Genomic DNA, 12,426 nt, shown 5'->3' on the forward strand with positions numbered 1-12,426 from the left:
CATTTGACATATGTTGCTTCCTGAACGGATTCAATGTATTTTGGCATTCCAGAACAAAACTGCTCTCATCGTGTTTGGCACTTCATGTACAATGCAGCCAGGAAGCCACTCCTTAGACTATGCAGCCATCTGCAGCAGATACCAAAGGTTTTTAAACAAGCAAGCTGCACTGCTGTAAATATGCAGTATTTCAATATACAAGAAAAGTTCTCATCTATTAACCAGACACTACCTAATTGCCTGCACAAATTCAGGCAATCTGCCATACATAACAGTTCAGCACAAATGATAACAGAAAGGGGGGCTGGGAAAAAAAAGGAACTATTTCTTATCAGAAGATTCCTGGTTACTTCATTATTTTTCTTTCTAAATTCTGTGGTCCATATATTATGACAAGAGAGCCCCTGATGTCCTGCTTTACGTGCATTCCCCCAACAAAAGCAATTGCCCCAATTCCTAGCTAAAACTAGGATGGGTTAAACAACAGAGGTCAGAAGAACACAGCAGGCCCAAAACAGTACCAGAGTCTCAGACACAAAGCAGGCAGGGGTTAGGTACATGGGAGGAGGAACCACACTCAAAACCCTCTACCAACTAAGATGGATAGACTGCCCAGAAAAACTGCTGCACCAAATCTAGACAGGTTACACAATTCAGTCTGTGATAACAGGAACACAAATGGAAACACATTCACAGATCAGAGTTCAAAAAAAATGTGGATATGTGTATTCATTCCCCATTTTGGGACGGTTAGATTTCATAACTGCATATCCTACCAAAAAACACACATAAAGATGGATCCCAACACTTAAAACACTATGCAGTGCCCTAATTAAAGTCACTACTTAAAGAAGAGGCATATACAATTGGATTTCCATTTTACTTTAGAATACTTCTCCCTTAAAGAACACTTCTGTCTCTGTCTTTTAAGCATTACTCACTTCAACAAGCTAGTTTGTTTTTTCCTTTTACATTTGTTTAGTATAAAATGCAGCACTAAAACCAGTAAGCCTTTATTTATAATGCAGCTTTACAAAGAGTTTTACTTTAATACACCTTTTTCACTGCTATGATAAGGAACAGCCCTATTTCTATAAAGGCCTAAAGTTTTAAAAAAAAAAGTAAAAAATCAGATTCTTCCAGATTCTAAGCATCTTCTCCCTCTAGTTTATACAATAATTATGACACATATTAGCTCAACATTATTCTCAGCAGGTTTAACAGTTACCATCCTGGGGCAAATAAAGGAATCCCTGAACTGTACCTCTTGTCTTCCTCTACATTCATTTTACAACTGATACATAAATCCTGTTCCATTCCAATGAGTTGTTCACAATTCTGATGCACAAGAATTAATATTCTTTACATTAACTGTGGTTCTAACCACAGGATACTCCACATCTCCCATGTGGCTAAGCACCGTTATTCTTGTCCTCCATCTATTCAGTTTTGCTCTCATAATGGTAGTTTGATTTTTGTCAACTTATAATCTCTTTTCATTCCCAACACATTAATGAAACATTTAAGCTAATATTTTCATACTAAATTATTTTTCTCTTTACTTAGAGTTGTGTTCCTCTAAGCCAACAGATTATAACTAAAAAGAAGAGCTGTTACGTTATTTTTATTTTACTACATCAGGCATTTTGGAGATCAGACAATCAACTATTATAACAAAATTAACAGAAGGCTATTCTTGAATGGTTTCCAAGGTATTTTTGCCTCTGTAGATAGGGAAGAATGATAGCTTACTGCTTATAATAAAAATTTTAAGAATTACTTGGAATTTAGGCAATTAAATTGAAGTAGAGTTTCTCTTAAAGTGCTGTTATCTACATAGTTGATTCACTATCTAAAGTGAAAAAACAAGTTTTTCACCTGACAGGAGGTTTAAGTTGAACTAAGATTCTTCCTTCCTGTGACAGTGCAAATTATAGCCTCAAAACTGAATTCAAAGTTGATTTAGTAATAACCTAGCTTAAAGTGTTACTTAACTTCTGACATCCTATGCTTTCTAGCAAGAGAAAAAAAAAGGTATAATACTACTTTGACACTATTGAAGTAAGAAGTGGGACAGTGCCATGCTGATTTGCTATTACCATGTCAGCCTCCTTCTCAGAATAGGAAAATGGAACTGAATAGCACTATGTAGAAATATCAGAAAATTTCGTAACTATGATTTCAAATAATTTGAATTGTCCAGTGCCTACTTCCCTTCAGACTTCTCAAAGATTAAAAACAAGTTAATACAAGTTTGGGGAAAATGAGTAACATTCTGGTTTTGAGTGAAGGTTATTCCTCTGTAGATATTTCATACTCTGAAGCCAAAATTTAAAACTTTGTCAAGATTTAACACTAATGGAATGATGGATGATCTATGGATCTAAAATGAGCAAATTTTAATTCAGTGGAAATAGGCAGGGACTCACTCCAACAGGGACAGAGGAGAGAAAGCGAGCACTGTTTTAAAAGTTTTGTTTTGGTTGTTGATTCTTGATTGGCTTTTGTTGGTTCTTGATCAGCTAGTTTATGTACAGGAAGAGAAGTAAGAAAGGGGATGAGAAAAAAAGTATTGATTAAAGAGGTGTTTCTCTCCCATCCCATCACAATTTCTTTTAACCTGCTCCATTGACAGTGCCATAATCTTTGCCTTAAGGCATCACAGGCTGCTGCTGCAAAACCAATTCAGCAACACTAATGTCATGAAAGACTCCAATACATTTCAAATCTTGATAATACCTCTCTCAAAGATCCCACAAATTTCCCACAGGAAAATCCCACAGAAATGTTTGCCTGCTCTACAGTCTTTCTCTAGTAAGAGCAGCATTGCAAAAGCACACAGGAATGCCATCATCCTCAGCGCTTCTGCTTTGCTTCAGTAAAGCAAGACAAAATAAGTGCTCCTTGAATAATAGAGGAGGTCACCCAGAAAAATACAAGCAGAAGAGTAAATTATTCTCATCTAAGTCTATTAAAATATATTTTAAGTCTATCTTGCTTTTCTAGTACTTGTATTGTTTGTATTTTCATTTATTGAGATGAAATCTCTGGTACTGGACCCAAAGCATTAATGTCTAGATTAAGAATAACGCCCTGGAAGAACAGGATTTTCTAAGCACAGAAAGCTCCCTCCCTCACAAAACATTGTTCAGAAAAAAAAGTCTCCTAAAAGACACAAATAAGATGCACTATAGTTAAACAATAGTATAGTAAAATAGTAAAGCTCTGATAGTTTCTCCTTCCCCCCATACCAACATTTTTGATCTTATCCGTCAAAATCAGAGCCAGACTGCTTGCCAAATTCAAACTTCCAACTGATTTCCCCTTCCTGTCACATTCCCCAAAAGGATGGAAACACATAGGTTTAACCCTCTTTTTCTCCTCTTTCTGCTTAGAATTGAGTCCTTACCTTAATTGTTACCTTGTTTTTAATAGTTTCCCAATATCCATATGTGAACCAACAAAAGTGAGCTTAAAGTAAAATCTAGGTTTGTTCCAAATATTTTTTCCTAGCATTCTACACTCCATTCCCTCTGCCTCTAATTCCTCCCAGAAGGGGATCTACTAAAGAATTCATTAATTACTTACAATAAATCACCCTGTGTAAGTTTACTAAAGCACAACTGAAATAAAATGGTATAAAGCCTGGATAGCTATAAATCAGAAAGATGTGAACTTTTGAATTTTCTCCCTCAGTGATGAACTTTACGCTGATGAACTTCATTGCTAAACCCCCCAAAATATACAGCACCTCAGAAATTAAATGACCCACAGCTCCAGGGTTAACATAATCTATGATTACGTGGCCAGAAATAACCCCAAATGAGTATGTTCTCCTAAAAGGAGCTAACTACCAAGCTGATATTCCAGGTCACCACAGTCTAATCTGCCACAGCAAGCAAACATACCAGCAGCAGGGTATCAGTGCACATCAACAGTTGTCCGCACATTCACCTCCTCCTTCAGGTACACCTACCTCATAGGCCAAATAGAAACTAAGTAAATTCAACACCTTCATATTGTACTCTGTAACATGAGCATGGAAAGCGAGTACAGAGCAATTCAGTCACTGAAAGATTTAGACTATTATGCTGCCATACTTTGCAGTTTACTTTTACTGAAAATACAGGCCTCGACCTTGGAAATACTTCTGCAGCCAAGCTTTTTTGTTTGTTTTAACGACAAGCATGCATAAGCACATAGAGACTATTAAGCATAACGTTTCCATACAGGAAAAAAGCCCTGTAATTTGTGTTAGAACTATTATTTAAGAGTTCTCTGATACCCAGTGTCAAATATAAACCTCCATCCCAACCTCAGGGTTACCTGTAAGTAAAGACAGAAGACCTGCAGTAATTTGATCAAATTGCTGACAACTGGGTTGATCTTCTAAACCACCAGTTCTCCTCCCAGGGAGAGTAATGCCAGGATGACTAGTCACATGTGCAGCAGTTCTCAAAAAGTTTCTTAGTAGCCTACCAGAAGTCTTCCAGTCAAGCCTGGAAACACTCTCCACGATCCAAACACCCAAGATGACATCCATAGTAATTTTAGAATCAAAGAATCAGTTAGTTTGGAAAAGACCTTTAAGATCATCGAGTCCAACCATTAACCTGACTCTACCAAGTCCACCACTAAACCACTTCCCTAAGTGCCACATCTACACATCTTTTAAATACCTCCAGGGATGGGGACTCAACTACTTCCCTGGGCAGCCTGTTCCAATGCTTGACAACCTTTTGAAGACATTTTTCCTAATGTCCAATCTAAACCTCCCCTGGTGCAACTTGAGGCCATTTCCTCTCATCCTGTCACTTGTTATTGGGAAGAGACCAACAACCCACCTCACTACAACCTCCTTTCAGGTAGCTGTAGAGAGCAATAAGGTCTCCCCTCAGCCTCCTTTTCTCCAGGCTAAACAACACCAGCTCCCTCAGCCGCTCCTCATAGGACTTGTTCTCTAGACCCTTCACCAGCTTTGGACACGCTCCAGCACCTCAATGTCTTTCTTGTAGTGAGGGGCCCAAAACTGAACACATGACTCGAGGTGCAGCCTCACCAGTGCCCAGCACAGGGAGACAGTCACTTCCTTGCTCCTGCTGGCCACGCTATTTCTGATACAGGCCAGGATGCCGTTGGCCTTCTTGGCTACCTGGGTACAGCACTGGCTCATATTCAGCTGGCTGTCAACCAGCACCCCCAGCTCCTTTTCTACCAGGCAGCTTTCCAGCCACTCTTCCCCAAGCCTGTAGCGCTGCATGGGGTTGTTGTGACTCAAGGCAGGACCCGGCACTCAGCCTTGTTGAATCTCATACAATTGGCCTCGGCCCATCGATCCAGCCTGTCCAGATTCCTCTGCAGTGCATACCTACCCTAGAGCAGATCAACACTCTCACCCAACTTGGTGTTGTCTGCAAACTTATTGAGGGTGCACCTGATCCCCTTGTCCAGATCACTGGTAAAGAGATTAAACAGAACCGGCTCCAATGCTGAGCCCCAGAGACCACCACTTGTGACTGGCTGCCAACTGGATTTTGGATAACTGAACCCGTGGCTGACATTCACAGGCATCTGGCATTGCATTTCAGACGTTTGTTCAGATATACTCATGTAGCTGGGAAGCAACTATGCCCTCTCCTCTCCTTCTTAGGAGGCTTGGAAGTTTTGGAAGATATGTACTGAAAACCTCCAAGGACAAGGAGGGCAAGGAAGGCTGAAGAAATAATTTCTGCAACTGTACTAAACTCATACACCACACTATGGTACAGAGGACTAAGGAGGAACATGAAATTTTTCATCCAGAACTGTCTGAGAAAATGGAGCCTCCTATGCAGCTGCTATGGGAACTTCTCATGCCAACTAGAGTTGAAAACTGATGAGAAGGCTCCAAAGGCAGCAGTAAAACTCAAAGCACAGTACTTCAGACACCAAGACCATCCTTCTGCAGCTACCTTTAACACACAGAACGTCAAATATTTTCAATTTAGTTATTAACATTGGAGCTTTCCCCACCAAGGGGAGTAAAGCTCTGGCCAATTCACAGGGAAATATCACCCATTCCAAATTAACAGTTAAATTATAAGTGTTTCATTTCAAGTATTTGTAACTTTACTAACACTTGAAACCACTTCAGAGCTGCTTCTACTCCTAAAGCTAGCCACAGACAACTGACACAAGCAGCAGCCACTGAGCACTAGCTCACAGGAAGACAACTATACCCCAGCCATCTACTTCTGAAGTGCAATTTTAAGTTCACGAGAACACAAAACTCAACACTCCTAAAACAAGTATTTCCTTCCTACCTGTTTGTTCCCAGAAAGGAAATTCTACTCAAAACAGCTGCAGTCTCTCTCACTGAAGTATATGATAGTCCAGAAGAGTTAGGCCATTCACTACTTGGACCACGTGTATGTATCTCTGTTCATTCCACCCCAGTGAACTTCATGATGGGGTCTACAAGATATGAAGCACAGCACTGTACGTATTGAATTATACAAACTTGGAGAATTCAGTGTGCTTAGAAGACTTTTTTGTTTGGATAAGGAGCTCATGCACCCAGCGAATTCCGAACTGATCACTCTGAAGATACTGATCTACAGTTTCTTCCAGGTATTCTTCTCACAATGTACATCTAAATATGGGAATCTTAAAGAATGTTTGCTTTTAGCAGTTGTCTTACTTTGCATATATAATACAGCCTTATGCTTGCAGAACTCAATTATACAAAAGCCTGAAACAAAAGTTTGAGGAACCATAGTTCTATTTACAAAAGATGCAAAAGTTTATAATATTGTATATTTAAAAATTGAGAAACTATGAAAAAGTTGTGCATTTTGGAATTACCTTCTTTCTGGTAGCTTTGGTCTTACAGGGACAGCAGTTGTCCTTACTATCATAAGTAATCTTTAGGGTTCAGCCTGTGCCTAATCATTGGACTGGTACAGAACACAGGAAGGCACAAAGCATTCCCCTGCCTTCCTTAATCAATGTTCTGTACAAGACTTGTTACCTAATGTTTTCTTGGCCATCTTCATGACTATGGGCATCCCATTCATTATATTCTGAAGTGGCTAAAGCAGGGAGGAGAATACATATTCTCTTATTTAACAAGGTTGAGCCTTCAAATGCATGAAGCTCCAAAGGCTTGGGTACTTTCTGACATTATTACAACTTCCAGGACAGCCACAGCAGCCAAGATCATTCACATTGTCCTCAGACTCTGCTTAATCATCACTTTTTGTTCCTATGTATAATGATTGCTTAGTATCAAGTATCTACAAGTTAGTTCCAGACACAGAAAGAACTAATCTACTTTTCAACTTAAACTACCCTAAGGAAGCTAGTCACAATGCTGATGTTCTCCAACATAAGTACACTTCAGTTTGGTTTCACTAGACCAAATGAAGAGGTTTGTTTAGCTTTATTTCTCAATTATGTGAAGTCACAATGTATTTTTAAAGGTGGAAGGTGCAATTTAGCGTTGAAACATCATGCTTTTGTATCACCTTCAGGGGAAGTACAGGTGAAACTAAACAGAATAATAAACCAAATGCCCATATTGAAATTTAAGCATCAGAGAAACAAGTAACTTAAAAGGAAGCGGTAACTAATGAGGGAGAGCAGCAGAAAAAGCAGAATTATCCCAAGATTAGTATATAATAAAAATACCACCAATTCCAGCATAGCAATACTCAGTTTTTCCATTTTTCTTAGGCAGAAGATGGGATTTATAAATCTCCCTAAATCAGCATCCTGACTTTGAAATCTTAACATTTATAAGGTTTTACTCACAATACATGAACATTATATTCTTAATTAGAAATTAAGGCTGTATTTCAATAAAGTAATCTTTTTACAACAAAAAATCCTTAAAAAAACCTCATGCCTATCTTGTCATTAGAGCAGTCAAGTTTCTCAGTGTATCACCTGTTCCCTTATAATCCTAAACTCAACAGAATTGCTTAACAATTAATTATTAAAGTACACCAGGCAGTGTTATTTAGGCCCACTAATTTTTACTGATATTTACTCAGCAGGAGACAAGTATGCCAGCTGTGCTGATACAGTGGGCTCTCAGCAGCACACTGCAGCTGGTCCCCAACAGGTGAAGAGAACTATAAGAAATGCAGGAAATATGTCTGAAGCTTTCACAAGTCCCCATCCCAATGAAAAAAGTACTTCTTGTCCAGAACTGGACCAGAGTCTGCCGTGCAAGCAGCCAAGAACTGTTCACAAGCTAACCACAGCACTAACAAACAGATATTCCCTATGCATTCAAAACATTAAGCAAAATTCTTACAATCAGTTAAACTTTTAGAAGTTGTAGAAAATGTAACCTATACCTCACAAGTGTGCACTGGACTTCACAGATGTTCCAAAGACACTAAGCTAGCCATTTAACAGATTACCACAAACACTGCACTTTCTAAACATGTGGGGCAGTGGCAGGGAGGGAAGTGGGGAGAAGTTATCTATGGACTCTTTACTGCACAAAATGATAAACATGTTACTTTCAGTGTTTCCATTCTGATGTGAAAAGTGTTGTCTGACATATTGTTTTACTTACTCTCAGACGTTGACAAGGTAAAATAGCAATGTTTCTAAATCTTCATTTCCCAGCTAATTCACATTTAACTACCCCATATCATCACCATCAACATTTGCATGTTCACATAGAAATACAGTCTACTATTTTCATATACGTAAGAGTAGCTTTTCCGTCAACTCAACTAGTTACTCATTCGGAAAACATTGGATTTGCAATTCCTCTATGTGGAGTACATGTCAGACCCTCCTTTAGCAGATCAGGTTACTCCATAGGGAGAATCTGCTGAAGAGATGACGTATCAGCCATTTGATCTTTACGTAACATTTTCCCTAGAAGATTTTCCTTTTTGCTTGGGAGCAGGAAGGACAAAAACAAAACAAGAAAACAAAGCAGACAGCCAGTAATTCATTATACCCCTACAGGAAAGCTGAGTTGAGGAATTTGCTCCCATCCCGTTCTATTTCCAGAAGCTACTGCTAACAAGCTACGTATAAGGTATGTTACATCTGTGCAAGCTTCTCCTTAGCTTTGATGTTCCAAGCATGGCTCTTTATGCCTGGGACTACAGACTCTGAACGAATTCCACTGAGGACAAATCATAACCATCAGCTGGTTTTCTTACACCACCAGCTTAACACACTGTGCAACCTTCAATCCATAATACCTTCTCCATGGAGCCCCCTCATCAATTCTATATGAATGCGATATGCAAATGGATACCCTAAAGAGCACTACATTTACACCAAACATTACCTACTGGGCGGCTTATTCATAAGACAAATCTATTTATATTTTTACTAACATGATAATCATCATAATCACATTCCATAGTACACCATATGCTGTAACTTCTAGCTCTTTGACTGCAAGCATACCTACTTAAAATTACTGATGTTTACTTGAGCTTAATTAAAATAACGTTTCCCCAAGCCATTGACATGTACCTATGAAAGTGTTGTTTCAAGCAACATGAGCTACCACATGTATACTTAAAGCACTTCATTCATAATACAAATATCAATGTCAGACTGATTTTTAGTTGAGACGGTTGATCTCAAGAAAGAATACACTCCTTCATAACCCCTAAACTATGTTAATGACTTGAATGGCATTCTATGATATAACCATTAGCTGTAAGCAGTACTGAATCACACTTTCATCACTAAAAAGGGCCTTATCCATAGCTACCATGGTGACAAAACACTAGCGTAAAAAGTTGTGGCTCCACTACAAGGATCTATTCTTCTACATGGCATTGAAAAATATCAAGTGCATCATGAGAAACACAAAAGGTCTGAAAAGAAACAAAATTGCATCCATTATGAACATAGTGGTTTACAACTAAATTTGTCATGCACTGCTACAATTCCCCACCCCCCCCTCCAAGAATCTCAAGTCATTATTGGGACTGAAACACTGCTTTGGAAAGTGATCGTTCTTTGTAAAAGGATTACGCTATTTAGACTTCATTGCTTTTCTGCCAAGCATCAGCCATATAAGGCAACTGAAGTTCACTGCCATTTATTTTGTTCAGCCCTTTCTGATGCCTAAAAATGACCCTTACTGCTGCCGAGAAAGGTAAGTCCATAAATCACAAGCCAAATCATTTACTTGTTATCAGCCATAGAAGCCACTTTAGGTCAGTTAAATGTTAGCATTTTTCCTCATGGTATATGAAACGGATGGAGTTGGACTAATAACTTCTTCATCAAACACTACATTACTTGATGCTGTTAAAGAACTACATATGTAGGAGTGTTAAAAATTCTGCATAGAAATTACTTTGTTCAAGCCTCACAAATACCACCACATCTCAGACGCTTGAGAGACTAAAGCACACACATCCTATCTGACCAATGCGCTGCTTTTGAGTTTGACAAACAGGAACAAAAATTTAAATAAGCTAGCACAGAGCTATGGCTTCTAGCTCATTTTGAACATTCACAATACAAGAAATTCCTTGCCTTCACAAAAAAACTAACCAATAATTGCCTCTTTGAGGCATGTGAAATGAATCCGTGGTGAGCAATATTGCTTTCACTATATGCAACTAGTTAGTTGGCGTAACTTAACAAGCACCATCAGTACAAAACCTTACACCAGAACTTCACATTTAGTTTCCCCTCCAACAGGTTCAAACGGGACTCCTTTCAAAAATGATAAAGCAGAAAGTGGTGATCAAAACCAAACTAGGCTACATTAATTTGGAGGCTCAACTGCACAAATTTTTAAGAAGTCAACCACTAGCTATTTTATTTTTTTTAATCGAGGTTCTTAAGATAAAGTTTAAAAGGATCAAAATGCAATACAGACCTCTCCTATACCAGCTGAAAAACATGCAGTCCAACTCGTCATCCTGAGGACAGAGAAGGGTCGGAGGGGAGGAAAAGAGTTGGCGGCAGCAGTCGAGGGGCAAAACTGCGACAGCATTTACAGAGGACAAGGAGATCACATTTTTATAAGGAGATCTAGCATCTGTCTTGAAGAAGACCAGCCAGACACTAAGCGATATTCCAGAAAACAAGGTGAAAGATAAACAAGAAACGGCATACACAGGCAGCGCCAAGCCTCAAGATCTTTCGATTAAATAAAAGATACTACTTCCTTTAGGACTTTCTTATTTCCTGAGAAGTTAATTACACTCGCAGGGTTAGCAATCGTCTTGGAAGGTAAGGAGATGAAGCACCAGAGTCACGGAGTCGAGCAGTTTCAGTTCAATACCTTCACCGACCGAACAAAGAAACTTCTGTGCCTGAGGAGCTTAAAAACTTTCGGTCTCCCCAGACTCTTTCCTCAGCCTCCATGAAACCAGCGACTACGTTCACAGAAACAGCATTTCGGCGAAAGGGGGAGAAACACAAAGGACAGCTAAGCTACGGAAGGCGAAAACACAGAAAAATAAAGGCCAAAAACAGGATATCAAAATGAAGCGTGAACTCCTTCCTTTCTCCCCACCCCCTTCGGTAGAGGAAGGATTTTTCTGTTGCTGCTGCTGCTCCCCAAGCCTTCTCCATTTAATTTACCTTGTCCGTCGGGCGCCTAAACAAGATCCAGCAGGCAGGAGTTTCTTCCGACCCCAAGGAAATATATTAAATCCAATCGAGTTTTCTTCTCGTTAAGGGGCAAGGGAAGAGAGGAGAGGGAGGGGGAGGGAAAAAAAGAAAAAAAAAAAAAAAAAAGATGCAACAGCTTTCGACGAGGACGGGGGCGTTCGCGGAGCGTGCGACGTGCGAGTGCACGGGGGGAGGGCGGCGGCGGAGCTGGGCTCCTCCCGGCCCCCGCGCCGGGGTCTGCCCCGCGGGCGGCCCCGGGCCGCGCCGGCCCCGCCCGGCGCCGCGACCGCCCGGCACAAACGACGCCCGGCGGCGAGACCGCAGCGGCCCCCGCCACCCAGACGGCCCCGGCAGCGCGGCCCGGCCCGGCGCCCCTCGCCCGCCGGCCTGCCTCCCTGGCGCGCTGGGCGCCGCCGCTCCGCCCCCGCCTCCTCTCCCGGGGCCGCGCTGCCCGAAAGGGGCCGCCGACCCCCCTCTCCCCCCCCGCTCCCCGCACACCTCCCCGCTGCCACCGCCAAGGGCCGGAGGGGAGAGGGATGGCCGCCTGCCTCACCTGCCCGCCCGGCGCCGCCGCCCTCTCCCCGCCTCCTTTCGCACACTTCCCCCTTCTCCCGCCGCTTCAGCCTCCCGCCCCCCCCCTCGTCGTCGTCGTCGTCGTCCTCCTCCTCCTCCTCGTCGTCCTCCTCCCTCCCTCCCTCCCTCCCTCCTTCCTCCCCCGGCCTCGGCAGCGGGGGGGCCCACGGAGGCGGCGGAGCTGTGGGGTGGGAGAATGCCCCGGGGTGGGGGAGGGGGGTAACCGGGGGAGAGACCGCCGCCCCGGCCGGG

At 41.5% G+C, this 12,426-nt stretch overlaps 1 protein-coding gene across 11 annotated transcripts in view; it reads right to left on the bottom strand.

Annotated features, from left to right (window-relative positions):
• Positions 1 to 12,218, bottom strand: part of ERBIN (erbb2 interacting protein) — a 121,677-nt gene extending 109,459 nt beyond the window's left edge. For 9 of the 11 annotated variants that reach the window (XM_049795326.1, XM_049795330.1, XM_049795329.1 and 6 more), the window contains exon 1: positions 11,572 to 11,789. The gene's annotated coding sequence lies outside the window, so the exon portion shown is untranslated. Of the gene's footprint in view, positions 1 to 11,571; positions 11,790 to 12,154 lie in introns of those variants that run through there. The other 2 variants (XM_049795327.1, XM_049795325.1) reach the window with 1 other exon arrangement.
• Positions 12,219 to 12,426: the final 208 nt, after the last annotated feature.

Source organism: Accipiter gentilis, chromosome Z, assembly GCF_929443795.1.
Source record: "Accipiter gentilis chromosome Z, bAccGen1.1, whole genome shotgun sequence".
Lineage (NCBI taxonomy): Eukaryota > Metazoa > Chordata > Aves > Accipitriformes > Accipitridae > Astur > Astur gentilis.